Source organism: Miniopterus natalensis, chromosome 1 (genome assembly GCF_054644295.1).
Source record: "Miniopterus natalensis isolate mMinNat1 chromosome 1, mMinNat1.hap1, whole genome shotgun sequence".
In the NCBI taxonomy this organism is placed as follows: domain Eukaryota; kingdom Metazoa; phylum Chordata; class Mammalia; order Chiroptera; family Miniopteridae; genus Miniopterus; species Miniopterus natalensis.
Genome location: NC_142081.1, coordinates 41,411,894 through 41,423,971, shown reverse-complemented (window position 1 = coordinate 41,423,971; position 12,078 = coordinate 41,411,894).

The window sequence follows — 12,078 nt, the reverse complement described above, 5'->3', positions numbered from 1 at the left end:
AACCCAAAAACCTCCCACAACATACCCCCATCCTGGTTCCTGGTCAGACACCACCCCAGTCCCGCATCCTTTCCATGCCCCTGGGCAGACTTCTCTGAGTAGTCCTGAATGGTCTCCATCCTCCAGGACCTGAGGCCCATGGGAAATCCTGGCCTCATCGCAAGCAGAGAATGCAGCATCAGCATGGCAGCCCCTGGACGTGGAGTCTAGTATCAGGGTTGCCCTAGCTGCCTTTCCCCTGATCTGTGTCCCAAGCCTTAGAGAACGCTGCCCTCGGAAGCCTGGGACCCTCTAGCCCCGGAGTAGCCTAATGTGATGAGTCATGACAATAAATCCTGACTTTTGCATCCTGTGAATTAAGTGCAAAGTACTTTCAGGTCCCTCTTCCCACTGCAGCCCTACCTTAGTCCTGGAGTTGGGTACCTTCTTCCTGTGGCAGATGAGATATGTGAGGCTCAGAGACTGAGTGACTGGCCCAAAACACTGGCCCATGCCAAAGTATAGCAGAGTCCTCATTTTTGGGTTTTGTTAAAGTATAATTTGTATCACATGTCCAAGATTTATTTAACTCATTAATAAGGGAATCAGGAATGGTAAAGCTAGTTTATCAAAGGAGCATTTGAGAGAGAGATTTGTATATTTGGTTGGAAAAGACATACTGAAATAAGTTGACTAAGGTAAGAAATGAAGCTGGTTAATGTCTTACAGTGCAATAAAACCATAAATTTTATTGTTCTCTACTGGACTAAAATCTTTTGCATCTTCACATACATGCACATGCATACTTGTACATGCAGCTACATGTCAGCATATAAGTTCACAAAGTCAGAACCCTAATCAGTAGTAAACTATAAAACAAAGGTACATTCCCCTAGAGAATTATGTAACTCTTAGGCTGTTCAATTCTGCCCCAGAATGACATTGAAAGGACATGCAGTCCTTTTGCCTACTTAACAGTACAGTGAGATCTTTTTGCTCAGTCTAGTGTTGACCACCCTGAGACTTGCAATCTTGAGATCTACCAGCTCATTTGCTCTCTCAATCCACAGAATTTTGTGTTTGTCAGCTTTTGCAGCTGGCTGCATGGACCAGGCCACATGGGGCCTGCTGGCTCCTGAGGTTCGGTCATTCCTTGATCCAGAGCAGCCCTTTCAGAGATGTCTTTTGTGCATAGTAATTACACAATGTTTACAGCTTTCCCACAGTTGACTTATTTAAACTTTATAAGATTTTAAGTGATAGGCAGCTCAGCAACACTCCCACTCCCCTCCTAGAGGAAAACAACAACAACGACCCAGAACACCCAAAGGTTATGGGATTGGAAGAGGCACAACTAGGAAGTAGCTGAGTCCAGCGTTGAACCCAGGGCCAGATGCTTATTTGCTGTTGCTGCCTCCCTGCTTGGCTGACATTCTAAGATGAACAGGGTGTTTCTGCCTGTCTCCTTAACAGTCCCCTCCGTTACCTTCTCTCTACACCTCCACTTCTTGGGGCTCATCTGCTTCCCTGGACCCAGCCCTCTCCCTCCTTCTCCATAGGAAAATTCACCGCCCTGGGTCCTTTTGGCCCACTTCATGAGGGTGTTAATGACCTGTTAAAGCCCTGGGGTGTGTTTGCACTTTCACAGATGCTCCCTTCCTCTCAAGAAGTATGGAGTAAGTTCTCAAAATCCAGCCCACCTTCTTCTCTGGCCTCAAATGTCAGGCTCCATTGTTTCTCACAGTCCACCATGCTTAGCAAGGATTGTGATCGTGTCCGGTTTGCAGGTAAGGAAATCTCTCTGTCCCAGTCCAGAGGCCCATTATGAGAAATCTGTCATTCCAGAGAGATCTCCATGAAACACACACACACACACACACACACACACACACACACACACACACACACACAGCTAACTCTGCAAGGAACATTTTCCTGATCCTCCTTGACAGCCCTGCTGCCCAACTTGCTGGAGCTCTCTCCAGTTGTCCACAAGCTCTCCTTGACCTTGAGAGTTTAGTGTCTCGATGTCCTGCACCCCAAGCTTTCCTCTCCCTGGAAATTACCCTGTTCTGCATATATAGCCTGCCTGACAGGCAGAAGGAGAAGCCAGACCTCACACTTCACCCAGGGCCTGCACCCCTTCTTGCCTCCCTTCAGTATGCTCATGTGGCAGCCAGAATGAAATGCCAGCCAGACCTGTTCCTCTTCTGCTCAGACCCTTAGGTTGCTCCTCAGCTCACTAGAGTGAAAGCCAAAGCCCTTTCAGGATCCCCTGCCCCATTTCCTCTCTGACGTCTTACCACTCACCCCCAGCCTCATTGCAATTCAAACGCACAAGACACACTCCCACCTCAGGCCTTTTCACTGAGTCCCTCTGCTGGGAACACCTCCCTCATTTAGCCTTCTGGCTCACTCCCCACCTCCTGCAGGCCTTTGCTCAGATGTCACTTTCATTCTGAGGCCTTTCCTGACCACCCTACTTAAAACCTAGCTCTTCCTTCTCTACATTCTGTATACCCTTTATTGCTTCACTTTCCTCCATAGCATCTAGCATCACCTACCGTTCTATATTTTTACTTATTTAGTGTCTGTTCTTCCTCCTAAAACTGAGCTCAATGAGGACACAGATTTTTGTCTGTTTAGTCATTGTTGTATCAGCCAGGACCCAGAACAGTGACTAGAACATAATAGGGGTTCAATAAATATTTAATGAATGAATGGTGCTGAATGGATATCTGGAAAATGAATGAGTTGATCAATCAATCGAAGGAGAAACTCATAGAGGCTGTTAGATTTCAGAGTAGAGGGTATCATTTCTGCAGGGATGAGGGACAGGTGTTAGGAGAGGCCTTCATGAGGACATGATGAGCTGTCAGGCCCACCACACTTTGGGAAGAGTGGGATCTTGGAATAGCAGCAGCTGGTAGGGCACTTCTCTGCCTTCAATGGAGGGGAGGAGACTGGAGTTGGAAGTGGTAATCACTTTGTGAAGAATTGCTCCTCTTGGCGGTGGAATACACACAGGGCTGGTCTGTTTATTTTCCTTTGGCCCCAAGCAGCTGGGCCTCTTTTTCATCCTAATTGCTTTGCTTCAAGTTGCTGTCACTTCCTAGAAATGGCAGCAAATTAACTGTGCTGGTGGGAGACACAGCTGTGGGCAGACAGGCCACCTTGGAGCATGCCAGTCATAGGCACAGAGTATGGGACCCCAATGGAGGACTCTCCCAGGACTCATCCCAGCAGTGTCCTCTGCGGCCATCACAATTCTGCCCCAGTTGGAGTGGGGAAGCATGAACAGAGGGAGCCCCTCTCTGGTGTCTCAGCTGCTAACAAAAGGTAAAGGGGGCCTTTTGTGGGGCCACAGGATCTTGGAACAGGATGCTAGCATTTCATCCAACCCCTCTCTTTTTACAGGGAGGAAAGGGAAGTCAAGGTGGGCCAGGTAACTTGCCTGGAGACACAGCAGTGCAGTGGACCACCCCTAGCCGAAACCCAGGTTTCTAGAATCCTCTTGCCACACCACACTGCATCTCTTGTGTTACCTTCCAGGACACCCATGAAGGAGGTTCCCCCAAGTGACCCATCAGGCCTACCCCTCTGATTCCAGGCTTCCATCCTTACTTTTTCTAGTAAGTCTCTCTCCTCATTCTTTGAGCATTTGGCTTTCATTCAGCAGATAAAGACAAAAGAGTTGGTCTCTATTGGTGGTATTTGGGCACCTGGGCTCTTCAAAAAAAACTCTCTCTCCTTCCTCTCTCTCTCTCTCTCTCTCTCTCTCTCTCTCTCTCTCACACACACACACACACACACACACACACACACACAATTTTGACAACTCTAAGGGTGGCCTGATGCCATTACCCCAGTATGCTTCTCTTTCCAGTAACATTTTCATTCTAACTGGGGCCTTCTGTAGATGTGCCTAACTCCATGCTGTGATTAGCACAGGGAATTTTAGGTGCTCTGAGAGGGACGTAGCCTTGGGTTGGGGTGGAAACAAGGGACTGAGGATCTTGCAGGCACCACTCTGCAGAGGCTAGCTCTGCCTGCCAGGCAACCAGCTGGTTTTTGAGTTAAACCCGGGCTCTGACAGCTAGGAGAGTAAAATGAGAACCTAGGCCAGCAGATGTTATGCTCATCTTCCTCATTCCTGTCTCCTCCCTTCCTTTTTACTCTTCCTCACGCCTACGTTGAGGCCCTTTCTGTGAAGCAGCCACAGGTTGGAGGAGCCACACCTGGTTTTGCTGTCGACGCACTTACCACTCAGTGATGGCAGAATGGGGAAGCATCGGCTTTGGTGGCGGGGGACCTGGGTTCACATTCCAGCTCCATCCCTTGCCGGCTGTGTCATCTCGGACAAACTCTGCAGCGTTGTTGTGTGAAGCACCTGGAGCTCTCCGGGTAGGGAGGGAGGTTGGAGCCTGAGTGTAAAGAGCCTTCAGTGCCAGGCTAAGAACTTGGACCTTACTCTGTAGGAAGTGGGGAGCCCCAGCAAGTGTTTGTGGAATACGGATACCAATACCAAGCCCCTCATTTGCCCTGGGCTGCACGGCTCTGTCTTCCCCTCCAGACTCACCCTCCCCTTCTCATGCTCCACACCCCTGGAGGCTGCCCTTTGGGGTTCTATCAATGTGCTCTCCTGGCTCTGGCTCCAAGTGGGAGACTCTAGCAGAAGGTGGGGGTGAGGAGGAGTGGGAGGTCAGGGGACTTTGTACCCAGATCCCCCCCTGCAGGGCTGCCTTGCACTGATCATTTTCCTCCACTAACCAGAGTCACAGCTCCTGCCAGGTGGCCCTTTCTGTACAGCCCTCTCAGTCTCTAGGTGGCTGCGCCTTCCTCCCTGCGAGGATATAGGAGAGGTGAGAGCCCTATTGTCACTAACCTTACACTCTCCCTATGTAGCCTTCCACCCTTTGTAGATAGCTTCTTTACTCAGCTCTCCTCCAGTAACCCAATTTGAGATGCTATCTTTCCTGCCAAGATACATGCCCTGTCCCCTCTGGCCCTGGTCTCTCTGGGCATCTGCCACTGAATGGTTCGGTCTGGGCACAGTAAAGACTCCTGCAAAATGTCCATTTCGGTGCCTCAGCCTGGTTACACAGTGATGGGAACTACAAGAATGTCTTACCAGAAGGGGTGGTGCCTCAGTGACCGGAAGCGAGAGACTTGTCTCCCAAGCCACTTGAATTTGAGGGGAAAAAAGTGACCTTTAGAAGTTCTCTGAAGAGTGGCTAGGAATGGAAACAGAACCAGATGCATGCGCTCCAGGGACATAGCTTCTGCTGCCTCCTCCCAAGTGGGGGACCAGGCAGGTCTGCAGGCCCTACCTCTTGGTAGGGCCTGGTTCTCTGGCCAGACCTGGCCTTTACCGGGTTTAACCAGAGGTCCTGCAGGGTACACAGGAGGAACCCTGGATACCTCACTCCAGGCCCAGCCCTGCCACCCACTTGCTGGGTGATTTGGGGCTGGCTGCCCTACCTCTCTGAGCCCAACTTTGCATTTGTCATTGAAGATGACATCCCTCATCTGGTGCACACATTTGCTGTGTGGTCAGGTGAGGGAACTGTGTGCAGGCCCACAGTGAGGGGAGCTAAGATGCTCCAGCTTCTAGCTCAGACTTTCTGGATTCTAACCCAGCTCTAGCACTCTTAACCATGTGACCTTGGGTAGCTATTAACCTCTCTCAGCCTCAAGTGGGACCTATCAATGAGGGCTGTCGTAGTGAGAGGGAGGGTACAAAGAAAGAGCTTAGGACAGTGCCCAGCCCACAGCAAGTGTCAATAAACCAGAAAACCTTCTATCCTCAAGTGAGGACAGTGGCTAATCTTGGCAGTAGCAATTGTTCTGGCTTCAGCTGGAGAAAGCAATTAATTGGGAGCCCTAAAGAGAGGCTTTGGCCTTAAAAACATCCCCCACTATCCCTCCTGGTGGGCACTGTCTCCAGAATCTAACTCCTTAACCCTGCACTGTCTTAGGGACACAGGACAGGTAAGGTGAAGGGGCAGGCATGTGAGTCCTCTCAGCAGATAACTAAGAAGTTATTGTATTTACTATCCTTGGGCTCCAGCCCCTGTAACTGAAGGCCCTGCACCCCTGGGGAGCTCAAAATGCTTCTCTTAGCTTCAGAAGCAGTGACCTACCTTGAACCCTGAAAACAGCTCTGGATTGCCACTAAGCCACCTCCTTGGCCACATTCCCCCATGGCCTGGGGTTGGGGTGGACATAGCAAAGCTCCCCATCACGGAGACAGTGGTGGTGGCTTTCTTGGCCTGCAGCACCCACCCGTCTTCTCCGAGCTCCTCCGGGACCATCACAGAGAGTGTGGTCACTGCTTCTGGCCTGTTCAGGCATGAGGACCCACGCTTATCTCTGCCCAGCCCTGTTGCCATCAAAGGGGCCATGTGCTCCCCAAAGGAGCACATCACAAGAGCCATGAACCTCTGTCACTTCCATGGGGCACTAGGGGTCCTTGTGCAGATGAACACAAGCACCCTTCCTGCAGCCACTAGGATCTCTTGTTCACTGCAGTCCCAGCCATGTGGTCCCTCCAGGCTCTGAGGGGCTGGCACTAAGGAATGGGGGATGGCTGCCTTTGTCCCCTAAGATCACCCCACTGATAGTGTCATTCCAAGTACCCAGAGCTTCCCTTAATACTTTCTGGTGAGACAAATCAGGTTCAGTCCCTGACCCCACCCAGGCTTCACAGTGGAATGAAGGAGGCAGCCCCTTGGCAGTTATTGGACCGCATGGTAATTCCCTGATGCGACAACACCCCTCAGTGAGAACCAGGACTTCCAAGCCTCCCGGCAGCCAACTTGCCTCGCCCAGCTTTGCCACCTTAGACCTTCCTCTGGGTTCCAGGGGTCAGAGGGCACACTCTCTGTCCCATTTGGCGGCTGCCTTTACTCACGGTCTCTCATTGCAGCCAGCAGGGGGCTATGGCTGTCAGCAACGCTGAGGAGAGCGGGATGTATGGGAAGGGCTGTGGTAGCTCCAGGCCCGGACGGTGAGCACACCTGGCTGGGGAGGACGGGAGCCAGCAGCTGCAAGGCCTGCGGCAGCAGGAGCCCTACACAGTCCCTCTGAGGCCGCGGCCCGAGGGAGTGAGCTCGAGATTCCAGGGCCGCACACCTGAGTGGGCCCGCCCTGTGGGGGTGACATGTGCCCACCCCCTGGCCAGGGGAGGGCAGGGCACTTTGACAACACCCTAAGATGGTCCACAGTGGCAGGAAAGGTAACTCCTTCAAGTTCACTGGGTGTCACTTAAGAATAAGGAGAAACAGCGCCTAGGTGGGTGGCGAGAAAACAGCAGTGACCACCATGGTCTTCCATTTGTCACCCCTGGGTTCATTCCGTTGTTCCGTGGCTGCAGCGTCCAGTTCAAACTCCTCAAGGTCCAGACTCCACCTCACCACACACTGAGGAGCTCCCCACTGCCCCTCTTGTCCCGCGCTGTCTCGTGCCTGAGTGACTGCAGCCTGGAATGTCCCTGCCCGCCCTGCAAGGCCGGCTCAGTTGTGGCCCCTCCTAAAGGTGCCTGGTGTCAGCCAGAGGCTGGTCTCTCAGCTCCTTCAGGGTGGGGTCTCACGTCTGCCTGGAGGCCACCTTTGCTGCACCAGAACTTGTGGCTTATGAGCTGTCTGTCCCCATGGTAGAGTCCCCGAGGGCCTCCCCACTGCCATCCCCTCCTGTGCCCAGCACGGGCCTGCTGAGGTTCACGGAATTGTTCGGCGGGAGCGGGCATTCAGAATCTGTGATTCAGCCAAGCCCTGGCTCCCTGGCTCCCCAGTCCCTGGCTTCCATCCTTCCATCTTCACCTGGCACCCAGTTAATGTCTCTGCTAAGCCTGTAAACATTTTCTTAATGACAAAAAAATAAAATCATAGGTTAAAAATCTTGAGCAATAAAACAGCATATGACGTTGTGTGGGCAACTGCCCAGAGGACAAGGAACACACATCTCCTGAGTGGGTGGCCTTATAAGGACAGGTTCAGGAGGAGAGTGGGCAGGAGGCAGGGCCACCTGCCAGGAGAGGGGGAAGTGGGGTGGGGTTGGGTGCCCCATTGCTGGCCTGGGAATTGAGCCAGCAGGGGTGCTGGCTACGGTGCAGTTACACAGCAGAAGTTGGCAAAGCACCACCTCCGCAGGCCCTTGTCTGGCCAAATCCTGCTGTCCTTCACTGCCATCGCCACCAGCACAGGTACTGACCTGCTCTCAGCCAGCAGCGACGCTCACTCGCACTGGGAACCCTCCACCCCAGGACAGGCCGTCTCCCATTCTTCCCACCTTCCACCCAGCAATACAGGTTTGCTGGGGGGAAGAATTAATGGTTCTTCAGTGGCAGTTTTGACTCATCAACTGGGCTGTGGCACCTGGAACACAGGTGCAGCGTCTTCTCAGAGGGACCAGTGCAGGGCTGAGCGCACGGTAGGGGCTTAGCAAAGGATCTGGCGATTGAGTGGGCCCTGCCTTTGAGCAGAGCTGAGCGATTGGTTCTTGCCCCACTCAGGGTCACACCTGTCCCCAGTATGACCGCATGCATGTTCTAAAACTCCTCCCGATAATGCCTGTGGCTGGGATTTCACTCCCCTTGAGGACAGTGTGTGTGTGAGGGAGAGGGTGAGATAGAGATGGAGGCAGAGATGAGAGAGAGCCAGTTTCTGGGAGAGTCCCGGTTGTCCAAGTGTTCCTCTGACCCCAGCATATCTAGGAACAAGGCCCTGACCCTGAGGATCTGAGGGTGAGGAGAGGTGAACACCAGGAGGTTCCTATGCTGAGGGAAGGGCTCTGGAAGCCTTCCCCAACTCTCTTTTCACAGCTCCCCAAAGACTCAAATCTCTTGGTGGTGAGTCTTACCTAGAGACAGCATGGGCGGTCAGACGAGAGGAAGAGCGGGGAGGGCTACCCTTTCCCTTTGCCCGTTTTTATTAGGCCAAAACCCCATCATTTATGAGCCACACGATCCATGAGTTAAGCGTTGCCCTCTCCCTAAATTCTCTTAAAAAAAGCAAACAGTGTTCCCTGCAGGGGCTGACAAAGGAATTCTCTAATCACCAGATAAGACAGGACAGGGCAGCTAGAGGTCAGGCTGGGGAGAGGGTCGGGGAGGAAGTGGGGAAGGAAGGGGACAGAAAGGGGGGGAGGGTCTGGAAAGAGGAAGCTCCTGACTTCTCCACTTGGTCCTGGGAAGCCAACTGTGACCTGAGGGTACACCCCCCTCCAGAGTGGAAGGGTCAGGGCTGAGGGAAGGCTCTGGCAGCCCCTCAACTGGCCCTGCTTCCAGCACCAGGAGAATGCTGTCAGCTACAGAAGGTTGATGCAAGCTGAAGCAAGAGCCCCAGAGGCTCCTAGTAGAGGTGAGACAGGATTGGAGGCAGCTGTGTCAGCTTGAGCCTGGGAGGGTGCGGCCTTGCCTGAGACCCTGACTTCTGGGTGTGACCTACTCCAGTGTCATTCTGCTTCAAAATAGAAATGTCCCTTGTATAACAAAACACAACAAAATTCCCTCAGATGACGGCCTGAAATTCCACCATTAGTCATATATTATTTTGGGTTAAGCATTGCCCCTCTGCGGTAGGCTGAAGAACGGTCCCCCAAAGATGTTCATGTTCTAATCGCCGGAATTATGTTACCTTACATGGTAAAAGGGAGTTTGCAGATGTGATTAAAGATTTTGCGTTGGGAGATTATTCTGGATTATCCAGGTGGGCCCAATGTAATTGCAAAGGTCCTTATAACAAAGAGGCAGAAGGGTCAACTAGACAGAGGGCAATGTGCACATTTCCCTGGGAAGGGAACACACACAAAACTTGAGATTTCAGCCTGAAATAGTTTATGAGACACTCACCCACTTCCCCATCAGAGTCAGGAGGCCTTCTTCAACCTGCTGGCACTGGGCCTCTGAGGGAACATAGTGGGGACACAGAAGAGGAGACAGAGCATAAGGGGACAGAAGTGAGAGCAAGAATCAAGGCAGAACTTGCTTCATTCTGCATCCGTGGGCCAGGCCCTGGTTTACTGCCTAGTGCCCAGACTCTACCATTCTCCTGGCCTCTTCTCCAAGGGTCATCTTGTCTAGAACCTCCCTTCAGGGAGCTGAGTGTGTCATCTGCTGCTATTTCAAGGAACCACCAATGCAGCCATCTGACCCTTAGCATTAGCTGTAGAGATTGTCCTTTGCCCAGGTGGTACTCCCAGAATCCTCTGCTCTAGCCATCTTCTTAAACCCTCTGGCCAGAGATGGGGAGAGGTTCTCCCGGGTTGTCTGAGTTTGATCGTAAATGCTGGTGATTTATTAACCATAACAATGAGGAGCATGATCAGAATAAAGGTAGTAGAAAAAGGTAGAGTATGAATATGTATAAATAAGTAGCTACTAGATACCAGGCCACAAGCCACCTGTTCACTATCCTGTTTAATCATCCCAGTTGCGAAGTTTCAATATCCATATACTATGGATAAGGAACTAAGGTACAGAAAGGTTATGTGACTTTCAAAAGGTCACACAGCTAGTTCATGATGGAACTGTATTTTCAGCCCAGGTCTGACTTCAGAATCCATATGTTTAACTACCACACTATTCTACCTCCTAAAAATATTTCAAATTAACAATGATGTTTCAATGTCTCATTTTTTAACCAAACAATAGTTTTCAAGGGATGGGGAGGTTTGGGGCAGGTAAAGGAAGTATGAGAGGAGTGACATTGGGGAAGGACATGTGACATGAGTGAGGGGCCTGCCAACTGGTCATCACAAATCATGAGGACTTAATAAAGTGGCAGACTGAGGCCGGATTACCTTAATCCACACATAAATAGTTTTGGATTTAACATTTCATCTTAAAATTGAACTTGAATTTTACTGTCTTTTCCAAGTACAGTTTTATTTTTAATCAACTTTAGGACATTTGGCTGATTTTCTCAAAATAGTTTTACATTGCTGCAAGTTACTCAAATCAAGTTGGCAGGCATCAAGGCTCAGTGGAAAGCACCAGGGGTTGGATGGGCCTTGGGAGACCTGGGTTCTAGTCCCAAAGTTGCTGTTTAGGCCTATGTGGGTCTGCAGAGATCCTCCCTACATGTTCAAACAAGGTGTCTGGGTTGAAGCCATAAGAAATGTGGAAGGTTTTGTTTGATTTTTTACAGGCCTCAGCTCCAGGTCCAGCCCTGTTTGCTGAGTGGAGGGGGTGAGAAGTTTTTATTCTGTGGAAATTGCTGCAGACCTTTGCACAGGACCAGCTGGGAAGGGCAGAGGCGCCGGTGTCTTGGCTTCTGACCTCTGCTTGCCTGAGTCCGAGGCAGCTCCAGAAACTGGTCCCCTCAACCACTGGGGACCTCCAGAGGGTAGGCCTGTGGTGATTGGAGACAACTCTGCTCCCAGCCAGCCCATCCCCCAAATGAGGGCAGACTGACATAGGACCATAGATTGTCAGAGCAGAGGGAGCCCAGATCAGCTGGCCCTGAGGGTCACACCCACTAGCCATGGGCCCATTACATTGAATAAAAATCCCCAGAGATACTGGCATAAAAACAGACACATAGATCAATGGAACAGAATAGAGAGAGCCCAAAACCAACCCATATATATGGTCAATTAATTTATGACCAAGGAGCCAAGAATATATGATGGAAAAGGACAGTCTCTTCAAAAACGGTGTTGAGAAAACTGGCAGCCACATGCAAAAGAATGAAACTCTACTACTATCTTACACCATACACAAAAATCAACTCAAATGGATTAAAGACTTAAATGTAAGGCCCAAAACCATAAAATTTCTAGGAAAAAAACATAGGTAGAACATGTAGTAAGCTCCCTGACATAGGTCTTGGCGATATTTTGGATATGAAACTGAAAGCAAAAGCAACAAAGGCAAAAAACCCAGTGTGACTAAATCAAGCTAAAAGCTTCTACACAGCAAAGGAAATCACCAATAAAATGAAAAGGCAACCTACGGAATGAGAGCAAAGATTTGCAAATCATATATCTAATAAGAGATTAAAATCCAAAATATATAAAGAACTCAACTCAATAGCAAAAAAAAAAAAAATCTGATTAAAAAATAAACAGAAAATCTATATAGACAGTTTTCCAAAGAAG